Source organism: Bos taurus, chromosome 20, assembly GCF_002263795.3.
Source record: "Bos taurus isolate L1 Dominette 01449 registration number 42190680 breed Hereford chromosome 20, ARS-UCD2.0, whole genome shotgun sequence".
Classification (NCBI taxonomy): Eukaryota; Metazoa; Chordata; class Mammalia; order Artiodactyla; family Bovidae; genus Bos; species Bos taurus.
Genome location: NC_037347.1, coordinates 14,357,160 through 14,372,683, shown reverse-complemented (window position 1 = coordinate 14,372,683; position 15,524 = coordinate 14,357,160). Strand labels below are relative to the sequence as shown.

General features: G+C 45.3%; 1 protein-coding gene across 4 annotated transcripts in view; it reads right to left on the bottom strand.

The window, feature by feature from the left end:
- The window catches only part of ADAMTS6 (ADAM metallopeptidase with thrombospondin type 1 motif 6), a 429,734-nt gene that overhangs the window by 112,358 nt on the left and 301,852 nt on the right, over positions 1-15,524 (bottom strand). For all 4 annotated transcript variants that reach the window (XR_009491879.1, XR_009491881.1, XR_009491880.1 and 1 more), the window contains exon 30: positions 7,170-7,348. The gene's annotated coding sequence lies outside the window, so the exon portion shown is untranslated. The remainder of the gene's footprint in view (positions 1-7,169; positions 7,349-15,524) is intronic.

Sequence of the window (15,524 nt, the reverse complement as noted above, 5' to 3'; positions counted from 1 at the left end):
AGTTAGGATCAAAGTTAGATAATGCAAAAAAGGCTCTAAGTGGGTATCTCTGGGTAGTAGAATTATTTTATTTTCATCTTTATACTTTCCTGGGTTTTTTCCTCCAAAATATTCATGAGTATGTACTATTTTAAAAACAAGAAGAGAACAATCCCTTTTATGAAAGTATCTAGGCCACATCAATCCCCACCCTCTCTCAGGTTGCAAGCCCTCTATGAACCAGAGCCCTTTTCCTTTCCAAATTCATTTCCCATGGCTGCCATTAGTCATGTCAGAGTTCCCTCCATGCCATGTCTGTCCTCGCCTCCCTTTCCCTAATGCGGTCTGACTTCCCACTGAGCACATGCAGCTCAGAACATTCACAAACCCTCTCATTTATCCCACCAAACAATCCTGAAAGGTGGTTATTATTATCTGCGCTGTAAAGAGAGAAGGGGGAGAGGAAATGGTGTTTTTTTCACTAACCTACAATTTCACCCACCCTTACCTTCTGCACAACTGTTTTTCACCTCCACTCGCTGAGTGACAAGGAGCAAGTTACTTAACTTCCATACGGCTGGCTTCTCACGTGCAAAAGAGGGCGACAATGGTACACCACCACGGAGCTGCTGTGAGGACGATGGGATCCCACTACTCAGTTCTCTTAGCCCACTGCCTGGCCTGCTCCTACCATTACTGACCCTTTTCAGTTGGACCCCAACAAGACACCTCCTGCCGGGTATCTCAGGCCAGCGAGAACTAGTCCGGTGCAGACGCAAAGGAAACCTTTCTTATATCAGGGAATGGACAGCCAGAAGCTCGGGCTCTAGAGCACAAGCTCATCCCACGGGTTGTGGGCCCGGCTGCCTTATAGGGATCTCGCCAGAGGGGGCGGAGTTCTCGCGAGGCTGGCACAAGTGCGCTGCTCAGCTTCCAGAGAGCCGGGCTGAGCACTCCCCTGCACACTGCCTGCTGCCACCGCCGCCATCTTTACTTGAGCGTTGTGCTCAGCGCTTCGGCACAGGCCTGGCCAGAACTGAGTTATAGGAAACAGCTATCTGCCACCAGAAACTCTGGTCTAAAGGGCTGGGTGCGAGGCCTCTGCATGTGGCCTCCTGTGAGCAAGTGAAACCAGACTCAGCACAAAGGATTTTTTTTTTTTAAGTTTAGACCTTATTTCATTACTCAGATTCCTTTTTATATTTCCCAGGAATTGTTAATAGGCTTTGCCGGTGACAATGCCAGCTCAAGTCCCTCCTCGCCTTCCAACTCTCTCCAGCTCCTAAGACCGATGCCTTTCTTTGCCTTCTCTACTCTTCCTTAACACAGGGCTTGGTGGTTCTGTGTGTTAGCTGTGATTCCTCAACTGCACCACAAGCTCCCACCAGGGAGCGGCAGAGCCCTCTCCCCCCCAACACCCCCCCCCCACACCACCTCCACACACACACATTGAGTGCTGTGGAACATTCTAGACTCCAACGTCTAATTGCTTGAAAAATATTTAATTGCTTGAAAAGTCAGTAGGATTATTTCACATGTCAGCCCTTGGGCAAACTGAAAATTTCATACAGGGTGAGCAACCAGTCACATGGATTTAATAGACTTCTCCCAGAACATTCTTACAAGCCAAACACTGAGGAGAGGCCCATCCACTTTACTCAAGCAAACCTAAAGCACCTGCATATTGCCACGGGCTGGATACATCCATTGCGTTAATTAGCAGGGACTCCCCAGGGAAGTTCAGGTGGTGCTAGTGGTAAATAACCCACCTGACAGTGCAGAAGACCTAAGAGACTCCAGTTTGATCCCTGGGTCAGGAAGATCCGCTGCAGGAGAAAATGGCAACCCACTCCGGTATTCTTGCCTGGAGAATCCCATGGACAGAGGAGCTACAGTCCATCGGGTTGCAAAGAGTCAGACGTTCCTGAAGCGAACTTAGCACACACAAGTTAGCCAGTTTTCTAGCTAACTAATTTCCTCTCCTTCCCATCCTGACCCAAAACATATGCTGGATCTCAGCGAGATACGGCCTCTCCACAAAGAAGCTCACATAAGGGATTCCTTCAGATGAGCCACCCAGGTCCCTGGGTCAGCGCATGCTCAGCCCATCACCCACAATGCCTCTGGCTGAGGACTCATTCCCCACTGGGCAGACACGATCCAAGATCAGGATGAGTCTGATACGATACCAACTTATTAACCATCTAAGGAAAAAACAAACAAACAAAAAAACTGCTTTGCTTAGTACACACTTTTAACTAAGGTAGTACTGATAAGAGACAGTTACTGAGATGAAAAGAGGAGTTAGTTTAGGGGAAGCAAAAAACTTAGATACCCAGAGTATTTCATCTTCAAATAGATGCAACAAATATTTTCTGAGCGTCTGTTTGGTGCCAGGCACAGTCTGGGACACTAGGCACACAGCAGCATTACTGTTGCTAAACTCCCACAAACTACCCTGCTCCTTGCCACCCGCCCACCCCTCACCACACCCCAGGATGATTCAGAACCCTACATTTATCCACAAGCCTGCCTCCCTTGACAGCTTGGTGAAGAGTGATGTGGACACAGAAGGAAACCAATAAATATTTGTTGAAGGAATGAATTGGCAAGGAATCCAAGTCTTTGGTTTCCCCACGCCTTCAGCACAGGACACACAGAGTGAGAAACATCCCCTGGGCCCCTGGGAGGTAGGATCCTGCAGAGCTCCTCACAGCATCACCTGAAGTGGGGAGGACGGAATTCTTTACTGAAGGAGCCGCACACACAGGCACCAGGGGGCAGAGTGAGCAGTACTTTTGGAGTTGGCCGGGAGCTGGTGCCTTTTCAAGAGAGTCCTCCTGGAGCCGTCTGAGACCTCCCAGTAGAACAACAACATATTTTCTGTGCTTCTCGGCACATTCATGTTTCTAGTCGAAGTACAGTATCTCTGAAATCCAGCGTGTGATGTCCGGGTCAGGATGGGAAGTGGAGGAAGGCAGTGAGCTGCAAAGTTGGGATTCCTCAGGAAATGTGGATAGTTCATCCTACCCTTTTGGTTGGGGAGGCTGAAGGAACAGTCACTGCTGCTGGAAGACTGTGTAACACAACTCCACTGTCTGAGGCGCCTTCCCCTCAGTGTCTGAATGGCCAGCCCCATGAAGCTGACAGTAATCCAATAACTGGGAGGCATTCTTAGTTTTATGTCCCAAGAAGAATGTGTAACATTTAGAGGACAGTAAACCCCAGACCCACAGTGTTCCATTAGACTCTTCCTTACTAGGCAGTAGGCACCACTTGGGCACACTAAGCCTAGCATTATCAAGAAATAATTGAAAAATACAAACTGAAAGAATTCTGCTACAAATGGTATTTATTACTTCAAAAGAGAGAACTGTTTTCCCTTTTATGGCATCGAAGATACCCATTTTTTGAAAATGTTTTCCTAGCACATTACAAATTACTTCAGAGTTGGGAAATGCTCCTTGCTAGGAAGAGGCTGTGTGCTCTGAGGATTGGTTCTGACTCCTGATTGAAAATATTGTTTATTTGGGCAACTACATTCTTCAGTCAGTAAGGCCTGGGGAGTTTACTATTAATCCCAAATGTAAACCCCAGTTAGAGTTGCTGCTTACAAAAGCTGATTACTATTTAACTCTCATGTTCACAGCACATCTTGCAAATGCCTCCAATAAATGAGAAAACAGTACTTATAAGCAACGCTGACTGAGGTGACCTAAATTACTGCTCCTTCGATCTTTTCTCCTACCTCGACTCTCTCCATTGACTGTCCCAGAAAACACCTGAAGGTTTAGCCCAAAGATGAACTTGCACGAATCTGGGGGAGGCGGGGCGGGTGGTGGTGGGGTGAGGACAGAGGGGAGGACAGGAAGTTGTGCCTGACGGCTGGCCTGGTGATTGCATGCTCCCTTCCTGTTTTAAAGAATTGCTATCTGGACAGGAATTGAACCAGAAGAACCATAGATACACATGGAGTTAGCATTGCTAGATTTAGCAAAACAGACAAAAACTATTGTATGTGACATATACAATATAGGCCCTGTTGATCTGAGGTTCAACTTGAACTGGGCATCCTCACAACCCTCCACTGAACAGATAACCCAGACTTGCAGGAGACAGGGGCCGTAGAAGGATGAGGCCCTCAAAATCCCTAAGAGAAAGGTTCTCAAGATTTCTAGGGTAGCTACAAGTACCCAAAGTGGAGAGTCTAAGACTCCTAGAGGGCAAGGGCTAGTCCATCCCATGAGCCTGGCATCCCTGGTCCCCCTGGTTCCCCTGGCCAGCAGTGGGCAGTGGGAGAGGAATCAAAGAAAAGGAGATAGCCAGCAGGGTATGCCCTTTCCTCTTCCTGCAAGCTCCTCTCACACGTGTTCTTTTTCCTCCTCTCCCCTTCGACTCTCCTCGTCCTCGCCCCAGTATCCCCTAAAGCCAAACAAATCCTGAAAATCAAAAAGTAAAAAAAAAAAAAAACCACCTTTTTTTCCACTGTGGTTTTCACGTAGATTTTCAACCTACGACATGCAGACATGATTGAAGCAATTAACCCTGAGGTGCGAGAGACGCTTCACTAGGATTTGCAGCCACCAGTCAGGAGGCGAGACAGGTGTGGGAGGGGCAGTGGGGCCACAAAAGAGGGCGCCCCCAGTCGCCATCCCCGGGGGCTCGCGGATGGCTCCTGCGGCCGCTGCTGTTTATCAAGCTGTTCACAGGAAGGGCTTCACAAAATAAAATAAAAATCAACTTTCCAGTCACAGCCCTGACAAGTCCCAGGACGGCCAGCTCCCGGCTCCCACACACGCACCCCTTGTGCCCTCTCTGGCTTTCAATTCCAACTCCCCATCACATGGGGGTCCCCACCTGCTTCCCCACGAAGCTGCTCTTCCTCTTGTAACAAGAACGTCCATCTCGGGTTTTATTTCCTCCCGAGAAGCCTGAGGAAGCCTCAGGTGGGTTTCCATGTCAACCTTCACTGAAATCCAAACATTTGACTTTCTCAAAGGCAGTTTAACCTCTGCCACCACATCCTTAGAGGGGCAGAGGATTTTTTCCCAAGGCTTGAAAAAAAAAAAAAAGACTAGAGCTTTCAAAAGACTCAGGCTTCTGGGGGATTCTAGTCACAGAGTGATAACACATCTTGAAACAGGATATTTATAATTTGTTTGGTTTCACATTTATCCTCCCAAAGCTAAACAGTAATGGCTGAGAGCTATGAAAACACTTAGGTAACAAGAGGGGCCAGAGCAGAGATAAAAAGGATAATTGGAAACAGAGAAGCTGCTTCAAGTCGCACCTTCTTGAAGGCTCATAGCTCGGCAGGCTGGAAAGCTCAGGGCAGGCCACAGCATCCTTCCATTCTGGGCATTCCTTAGCCTCCCCTCTTCCAAGGTTTACTTATGCAAGCTTAGCTGCAATTTTCCATAGATCCTTGGCCTGGTCCCAGGCCACCTTCCCAGGGAAGAAGCCCGCAGGGATGGGAGCTTGGGGGAGAACAAACACAGGTTCCAAGCTCTGGAACAGGCCACCTGGAAATGAAAGAGAACCTGTCGAGATAAGGGATTTACCCAGGCCAGGGTGCGCTGTGGGAAGCGAGCAGGGCAGGAGCAGTACAGCCTCACATGCCCAACCATCAGATGACGAAACTGGGAGGTAATAAATGGGTCTAGTGAGGCCACACGTGGAATAGTATGTTCCTCACGGCCTCACAGGGAAGAGGCACACACTGACTTGGCTGCCATTCAGAGAAGAGCAATTAGGATGATTAAGAGGCCAGAGGGAGTGACTTAGGGGGAGAGATTAAAAGAATTAAACATGTATACCTTGGCTAAGCTCAAAGCAGAGGGAATGTGGAAACTCTATAAGCATCCTCAGAACATAAACATGAGGAGAACATGGAATTGTTTCACATAGTCCCTGAGGGATGTAACTGGAAGTAATAGGATGGAGGAAAAGAAAACTGAACTACCTGTTGGAGAAAGCTTCTGAATAGGTCCAGATCAACTCTGACACTCAAGAAGTGTCAGTCACACCGAATGTTCTTGAAAAAAAGTCAACAAGGGGAGGAACAACGTGATAGGAGAGAAATAAGTGCATGTAACAGGGGCTGGTCTGACAGATACGCTGTGAAAGGGAAAAAATAATAACACAAGACAATTTCTTTTAGGGCATAGTCAAAATCTTTGGAGGTTCCCTACTAACTAGAATTGATTATTGGATGTCTTAGCTTGGCATTCAAGGCCCTCTCCCACTGGCCTGAGCGCACCCTCCTAAAATGACTTCTCATCAGTTCTCAACGTTAAGCATATCTCCTGAAGCTTCCTGCTGCGTTTCCTCCTTTGTTTATGAAATCGCCCAACCTGGAATTCCTCCCCCGACTCCCATTGTCCAGCTATTGAAATCTTACTCAGTATTTAGAATCTACTTAAACCCTGCTTCCTCTGGCTACCCTGATCGATCCCAGTGCTCTTCCCTCTCCCTCTTTCCCAGATCCCATTTTGGCAGCTGTGACAAACTCCTTGCTTTGTCAGCTAATAGGTTCATGTAATACTGGAGACATCATGAACTGGAATGTGTATCTTCTCTCTCATCCTTTGCCACCAGCTTTTTGATCCTTCTTTGACAGCTCTTCCCTCCATGGTGAACCAGAATTCACATAACACTAGGGTCCTGTCCTGCTTTCCTCCTTCCTACCACTCCAGGAAAAAACTCTCTCTTATTTCTGACTTTCAGATGCGGGTGCTCCCCGGAACTCCTTCTCAGCCACTTCTTTTCTCGCTCTGCATTCTCCCTGGAAGATCACTTCCAACCTTGGGGCTGCAAGGACTCTCTCAACACTAATAATTCACAGGTCTGTGTCCAGCTCAGTTGCTTCTCCTGCGCACCAGGCTTCTTATTGGATATCTCAAGTTGGAGGTTCCATGTGCTCTTCAACATGCCCCAGGTACAGATCTGAACTCAACGTCTTCTACTTCAAACCTGCTTCTACTCTTTTTAAGAGAATGCCCCCAACTAGAAATCTCCCTATCACCCCAAATGAAAACTCCCAAGTGCCCTCCTAGGCTCATTTCCTGCCCCTCCTCCACAATCAATCAATCATCTCAATCAGTCATCAAGTTCAGTTTATTCTGCCATGCCTTTGTGTCTGCCCAGGACTGCCCCAAACTCCGCTTTACTTATCTGGTGATAGTACTTACCTCCTTAACCACTGATGAGAGCACATCCCTTAGACACAGTACTTCTCCCGTTGCATCCAGAGATGAACCCAGGTGTAAGCATATGATCCAAGCCTGGCCAATAACAGGTTTTCCTGGGCCCCTACATTTTGAAGCTGTTCTGAATCACAGAGAGCAGGACTCCTTGGTTTCATCAGACACTGCAAAGACATGATTTCAGAGCCACCAACAGGTCATGTAACCAGGCCTGAAAGAGTGAACAGCTAACTTCCAGAGATAAGAATAAAAATAGAAAGAGATGGCAGGATGCCATTCCCCAAACCAGCTGTGGCAGGGCCAGCGGCTTCCTTGCATTTCCATGATTTGGTTACAGGAGCCAAAAAATTCCCCACCTTTAACAGAGCTTCTTAGAGGTCATTTCTGTCTCTTTGAGAGTTCCTATTAATATTAAAAAAAAAAAAAAAATCAAATCTGGCATAATTCTTCTCATTCTGTGCGTATCACCATCAGTCTCACCCAGGCCACTAAAAGCCTTCCCACTGAATTTTACAAATAGTTTCACTCCTTTCTGTGTCACTCTTTCAGTGCAGCCACCATGAATTTTCTAGAACTCAAGCCTGATCAAGACACTCCTGACTTAAAAGTCTAAATTCCTTGTCAAGGCTTACCAGGCCCTGTGCCCCCTTGCTCTTGCTTACTTCTGTCACATGCTATGTACCCTGATGTAGAATCCATTCTGCTTGAATTGCTCTTCTTCTCCTAATATTGACTCATCCTTAAAGTCAAAGTGTAAAATGCCACTTTGTCAGAGAGACTCTAAACTCTAAACTGGATTTTGTGTTAGTCCCTCAGTCGTGTCCGACTCTCTGCGACCCCAGGCTCCTATGTCCATGGGATTCTCCAGGCAAGAATACTGAAGTGGGTTGCCATTCCCTTATCCAGGGGTTCTTCTCAACCCAGGAACTGAACCCAAGTCTCTGCATTGGCAGGTTCTTTATCGTCTAAGCTACCTGGGAAGCTCTAAGGAGCCACTCCATGTTCAAGGTCAGGAGGGGCGGCGATGAGGAGATACCCCTCATCCAAGGTAAGGAGCGGTGGCTGCGCTTTGCTGGAGCAGCCGTGAAGAGATACCCCACGTCCAAGGTAAGAGAAACCCAAGTAAGACGGTAGGTGTTGCAAGAAGGCATCAGAGGGCAGACACGCTGAAACCATACTCACAGAAAACTAGCCAATCTAATCACACTAGGACCACAGCCTTGTCTAACTCAATGAAACTAAGTCATGCTGTGTGGGACCACCCAAGATGGGCAGGTCATGGTGGAGAGGTCTGACAGAATGTGGTCCACTGGAGAAGGGAATGGCAAACCACTTCAGTATTCTTGCCTTGAGAACCCCATGAACAGTATGAAAAGGCAAAATGATAGGATACCGAAAGAGGAACTCCCCAGGTCGGTAGGTGCCCAATATGCTACTGGAGGTCAGTGGAGAAATAACTCCAGAAACAATGAAGGGATGGAGCCAAAGCAAAAAGAATACCCAGCTGTGGATGTGACTGGTGATAGAAGCAAGGTCCGATGCTGTAAAGAGCAATATTGCATAGGAATCTGTAATGTCAGGTCCATGAATCAAGGCAAATTGGAAGTGGTCAAACAAGAGATGGCAAGAGTGAATGTAGACATTCTAGGAATCAGCGAACTAAAATGGACTGGAATGGGTGAATTGAACTCAGATGACCATTATATCTACTACTGTGGGCAGGAATCCCTTAGAAGATATGGAGTAGCCATCATGGTCAACAAAAAAGTCTGAAATGCAGTACTTGGATGCAATCTCAAAAAGGACAGAATGATCTCTGTTCATTTCCAAGGCAAACCATTCAATATCACAGTAATCCGAGTCTATGCCCCAACCAGTAACACTGAAGAAGCTGAGGTTGAACGGTTCTATGAAGACCTACAAGACATTTTAGAACTAACACCCAAAAAAGATGTCCTTTTCATTATAGGGGACTGGAATGCAAAAGTAGGAAGTCAAGAAACACCTGGAGTAACAGGCAAATTTGGCCTTGGAATACGGAATGAAGCAGAGCAAAGGCTAATAGAGTTTTGCCAAGAGAACGCACTGGTCATAGCAAACACCCTCTTCAAACAACACAAGAGAAGACTCTACACATGGGCATCACCAGATGGTCAACACCGAAATGAGATTGATTATATTCTTTGCAGCCAAAGATGGAGAAGCTGTATATAGTCAACAAAAACAAGACTGGGAGCTGACTGTGGCTCAGATCATGAGCTCCTTATTGCCAAATTCAGACTTAAATTGAAGAAAGTAGGGAAAACCACTAGACCATTCAGTCAGTTCAGTTCAATTCAGTCGCTCAGTCGTGTCCGACTCTTTACGACCCCGTGAATCGCAGCACGCCAGGCCTCCCTGTCCATCACCAACTCCCGGAGTTCACCCAGACTCACGTCCATCGAGTCACTGATGCCATCCAGCCATCTCATCCTCTGTCGTCCCCTTCTCCTCCTGCCCCCAATCCCTCCCAGCATCAGAGTCTTTTCCAATGAGTCAACTCTTCGCATAAGGTGGCCAAAGTACTGGAGTTTCAGCTTTAGCATCATTCCTTCCAAAGAAATCCCAGGGCTGATCTCCTTCAGAATGGACTGGTTGGATCTCCTTGCAGTCCAAGGGACCCTCAAGAGTCTTCTCCAACATTACAGTTCAAAAGCATCAATTCTTCGGCACTCAGCTTTCTTCACAGTCCAACTCTCACATCCATACATGACCACAGGAAAAACCATAGCCTTGACTAGACGGACCTTTGTTGGCAAAGTAATGTCTCTGCTTTTGAATAGACCATTCAGGTATAACCTAAATCAAATCCCTTATGATTATACAGTGGAAGTGAGAAATAGATTAAGGGACTAGATCTGATAGAGTGCCTGATGAACTATGGAATGAGGTTCTTGACATTGTACAGGAGACAGGGATCAAGACCATCCCCATGGAAAAGAAATGCAAAAAAGCAAAATGGCTGTCTTGGGAGGCCTTACAAATAGCTGAGAAAAGAAGAGAAGTGAAAAGCAAAGGAGAAAAGGAAAGATATAAGCATCTGAATGCAGAGTTCCAAAGAACAGCAAGAAGAGATAAGCAAGCCTTCCTCAGCGATCAATGCAAAGAAATAGAGGAAAACAACAGAACGGGAAAGACTACGGATCTCTTCGAGAAAATTAGAGATACCAAGGGAACATTTCATGCAAAGATGGGCACAATAAAGGACAGAAATGGTATGGACCTAACAGAAGCAGAAGATATTAAGAAGAGATGGCAAGAATACACAGAAGAACTGTGCAAAAAAGATCTTCATGCCCAAGATAATCATGATGGTATGATCACTCACCTAGAGCCAGACATCCTGGAATGTGAAGTCAAGTGGGCCATAGAAAGCATCACTACGAACAAAGCTAGTGGAGGTGATGGAATTCCAGTTGAGCTATTCCAAATCCTGAAAGATGATGCTGTGAAAGTGCTGCACTCAATATGCCAGCAAATTTGGAAAACTCAGCAGTGGCCACAGGACTGGAAAAGGTCAGTTTTCATTCCAATCCCAAAGAAAGGCAATGCCAAAGAATGCTCAAACTATCACACAATTGCACTCATCTCACATGCTAGTAAAGTAATGCTCAAAATTCTCCAAGCCAGGCTTCAGCAATACATGAACCGTGAACTTCCAGATGTTCAAGTTGGTTTTAGAAAAGGCAGAGGAACCAGAGATCAAATTGCCAACATCTGCTGGATCATGGAAAAAGCAAAAGAGTTCCAGAAAAACATCTATTTCTGCTTTATTGACTATGCCAAAGCCTTTGACTGTGTGGACCACAATAAACTGTGGAAAATTCTGAAAGAGATGGGAATACCAGACCACCTGATCTGCCTCTTGAGAAATCTGTATGCAGGTCAGGAAGCAACAGTTAGAACTGGACATGGAACAACAGACTGATTCCAAATAGGAAAAGGAGTACATCAAGGCTGTATATTGTCACCCTGCTTATTTACCTTATATGCAGAGTACATCATGAGAAACCCTGGCCTGGAAGAAGCACAAGCTGGAATCAAGATTGCCGGGAGAAATATCAGTAACCTCACATATGCAGATGACACCACCCTTATGGCAGAAAGTTAAGAGGAACTAAAAAGCCTCTTGATGAGAGTGAAAGAGAAGAGTGAAAAAGTTGGCTTAAAGCTCAACATTCAGAAAACGAAGATCATGGCATCTGGTGTCATCACTACATGGGAAATAGATGGGGAAACAATGGAAACAGTGTTAGACTTTATTTTGGGGGGCTCCAGAATCACTGCAGATGGTGATTGCAGCCATGAAATTAAAAGATACTTACTCCTTGGAAGCAAAGTTATGACCAACCTAGATAGCATATTGAAAAGCAGAGACATTACTTTGCCAACAAAGGTCTGTCTAGTCAAGGCTATGGTTTTTCCTGGGTCATGTATGGATGTGAGAGTTGGACTGTGAAGAAAGCTGAGCGCTGAAGAATTGATGCTTTTGAACTGTGGTGTTGGAGGAGACTCTTGAGAGTCTCTTGGCCAGCAAGGAGATCCAACCATTGACTCATTGGAAAAGACTCTGATGCTGGGAGGGATTGGGGGCAGGAGGAAAAAGGGACGACAGAGGATGAGATGGCTGGATGGCATCACCGACTCGTTGGAGGTGAGTTTGAGGGAACTCCGGGAAATGGTGATGGACAGAGAGGCCTGGTGTGCTGCGATACATGGGATCGCAGAGTCGGACACGACTAAGCAACTGAATGGAACTGAACTGAACTGATTTTGTTATTTCCTTGATCATAACACTACCCATCACAGTTCTTACAAAAATTATTTATTAAATGTTTTACCTTTCCCCACTAGTTGATAAGTGCCTGAGAGCAAGTCTATGTCAGCTTTTCCAGAGAGAGAGAGTGAACAGTGGTGATCATGGTGAATTAATAATACCAGCTACCACCTAGTCTTTGATGGCTTTCAAATGTATTTCTAGACTTTCTCCCTTGGTTTCAGATGTGTATTTCCAACTGCATCCTAAACTGGTCCACTTTCTGTGGTCCATATCCTCCTAGGAAAACAATCTAGATGCCTGAGAGTCACTTTCTGACTCCTCCTTCCCTCTTTCCCAATATGCACTCAATCAACAAAGCTTATCTGTTATCCCTTCTACTCTCTGGCTATGCTAACTCTGCTTAGTAGAGGTGATAGCCTCCCAACTGGTCGCATTGATTAACTGCCTTAATTCATTTCCATGTATTCTTGACATTGTACCCAGAGTTGTCTTTAGAAAAGTGCAAAGCCAATTGTGTTGCTCCTCTTAAAATTCTTATATGATCTACCCAAGATAGAGTTCCTCTCTTTTACGATCTGGCCAAAGCTGACCCTTCTCCTTTCACTGTCTGCCCCTTCTATCTCAGTATTGTTCCTGGGGGCTTCCCTGGTGGTCTAGCGATTAAGAATCCACCTGCCCATGCAGGGGACATGGGTTTGATCCCTGGTCCAGGAAGGTACCAAATGCCATGGGTCAACTAATCCCGTGCACCACATCTACTGAAGGCCATGCCCCCTAGATCCCTGCTTGGTAGCAAGAGAAGCCACCACAGTGAGAAGCCCGTGCACCACAACGAAGAGGAGCCCCTGCTCGCCACGACATGTGCAGCAATGAAAGCCCGTGTGCAGCAAGGAAGACTCAGCACAGCCAAAATAAATACATAAAAATATTGTTTGTGATACTCACATTATCTTTCATGCCTATGCACCTTGGCATATGTAGTTTCCTCTGCCTAGAATGTGCTTTCTCCTACGTCAGCTTGGCCAGCTTAAGACAACTGAGCTCTGGGAAGCTTACCCTAACTTTCTTAAGCAGGTTTAGAGTAGTCTTCCTTCCATGATGGGAAGGAAGATAATGATAATGATAATAATGTATCACATATATACTATATACTAGTTTCTCTGCTACTAACCATTAGTCTATGTGGATTGTTATGTCCAATAAAGAAACTGGGAACTGAGGTAAAGAAAGGTTAACTGACTTGTCCAAGTCTTCACACTTAATACATTTCCAGCGTCAGGATTCAAACTCAAACTCAAGTCTCACGGCTCCGAGGTCTATGCTCAGGTTCTTTATGCCATGCTGCTTTCTGTACCTCTGTTATTGCACACACACATCTTATCACTAAATACATTATTTGGTTTATTTCTGTCTGTCCTATGGGAGAGTAACTTAGAAGCGGGGCCCATGGCATTTTACGTTTGAGTCCCAGTGTGGCAGACAGTCAAAAATGTTTGTTGAATGAATAAATATATCAGTGAAGGTATGGTGAGAAGTGAGAACACTCTGTGGCTTATTCACCTCCAAATATGGACAAAATTGTGACGTAGGCAAGTTTCCCCTCCGTTTTTGTGTCAGTGCACTCATGTTTGCTTTCCACCCTTGGGAATGATGTGAAATTAGAGACAACAGGCGGAGGCAAGTGAGTCAGAGATTCCAGGGAAACTGTGCAGCCCAGTGGAGCAGAATTGCATGGGAATAAGATAAATGATATGAAATTCACATGAAGTCAAAATGCCCCTTAACATTTCCTCAAGAAGATGCTATGCCAGGACCCAAAGTCATTGCCTGTTAGAAACTTGAATAAGGCCAGTTTTTCCTCCAGAGTTCAAATGCATTACTGTTTCTTTATTGAACCTTGATAACACAGTGAATGCATCTGGGGGTCATATTCAGGTGTTCCAGGCAAGGGTACTTCTTTTTTTTTAATTTAAATTTATTTATATTAATTGGGGGCCAATTACTTTACAATATTGTATTGGTTTTGCCATACATCAACATGAATCTGCCACAGGTGTACACGTGTTCCCCATCCTGAACCCCCCTCCCACCTCCCTCCCTGTACCATCCCTCTGGGTCATGCACCAGCCCCGAGCATCCTGTATCCTGCATTGAACCTGGACTGGCGATTCATTTCTTATATGATATTATACATGTTTCAATGCCATTCTCCCAAATCATCCCACCCTCTCCCTCTCCCACAGAGTCCAAAAGACTGTTCTATACATCTGTGTCTCTTTTTCTGTCTCGCATACAGGGTTGTCATTACCACCCTTCTAAATTCCATATATATGCGTTAGTATAAGTTTTTCTTTCTGGCTTACTTCACTTTGTATAATAGGCTCCAGTTTCATCCACCTCATTAGAACTGATTCAAATGTATTCTTTTTAATGGCTGAGTAATGCTGCATTGTGTATATGTACCACAGCTTTCTTATCCATTCATCTGCTGATGGGCATCTAGGTTGCTTCCATGTCCTGGCTATTATAAACAGTGCTGCGATGAACATTGGGGTACATGTGTCTCTTTCAATTCTGGTTTCCTCAATGTGTATGCCCAGCAGTGGGATTCCTGGGTCATAAGGCAGTTCTATTTCCAGTTTTTTAAGGAATCTCCACACTGTTCTCCATAGTGGCTGTACTAGTTTGCATTCCTACAACAGTGTAAGAGGGTTCCCCTTTCTCCACACCCTCTCCAGCATTTATTGCTTATAGACTTTTGGATCACAGCCATTCTGACTGGCATGAAATGGTACTTCATTGTGGTTTTGATTTGCATTTCTCTGATAATGAGTGATGTTGAGCATCTTTTCATGTGTTTGTTAGCCATCTGTATGTCTTCTTTGGAGAAATGTCTATTTAGTTCTTTGGCCCATTTTTTGATTGGGTCATTTATTTTTCTGGAATTGAGCTGCAGGAGTTACTTGTATATTTTTGAGATTAGTTGTTTGTCAGTTGCTTCATTTGTTACTATTTTCTCCCATTCTGAAGGCTGTCTTTTCACCTTGCTAATAGTTTCCTTTGTTGTGCAGAAGCTTTTAAGTTTAATTAGGTCCCATTTGTTTATTTTTGCTTTTATTTCCAATATTCTGGGAGGTGGGTCATAGAGGATCCTGCTGTGATGTATGTCGGAGAGTGTTTTGCCTATGTTCTCCTCTAGGAGTTTTATAGTTTCTGGTCTTACGTTGAGATCTTTAATCCATTTTGAGTTTATTTTTGTGTATGGTGTTAGAAAGTGTTCTAGTTTCATTCTTTTACAAGTGGTTGACCAGTTTTCCCAGCACCACTTGTTAAAGAGATTGTCTTTAATCCATTGTATATTCTAGGCAAGGGTACTTCTAATAAACATCCTCCATGGTAAGTTTTATCTGACCCTGCTTCCTAGAGAAGTTGGTACCAGGAGTAGTCTGGGAGCACAGATGGTAAGATTGGGTTTTAGAGCTGGACCATTTATAGCCTGTTAGGTGGTAGGTAGAGCACAG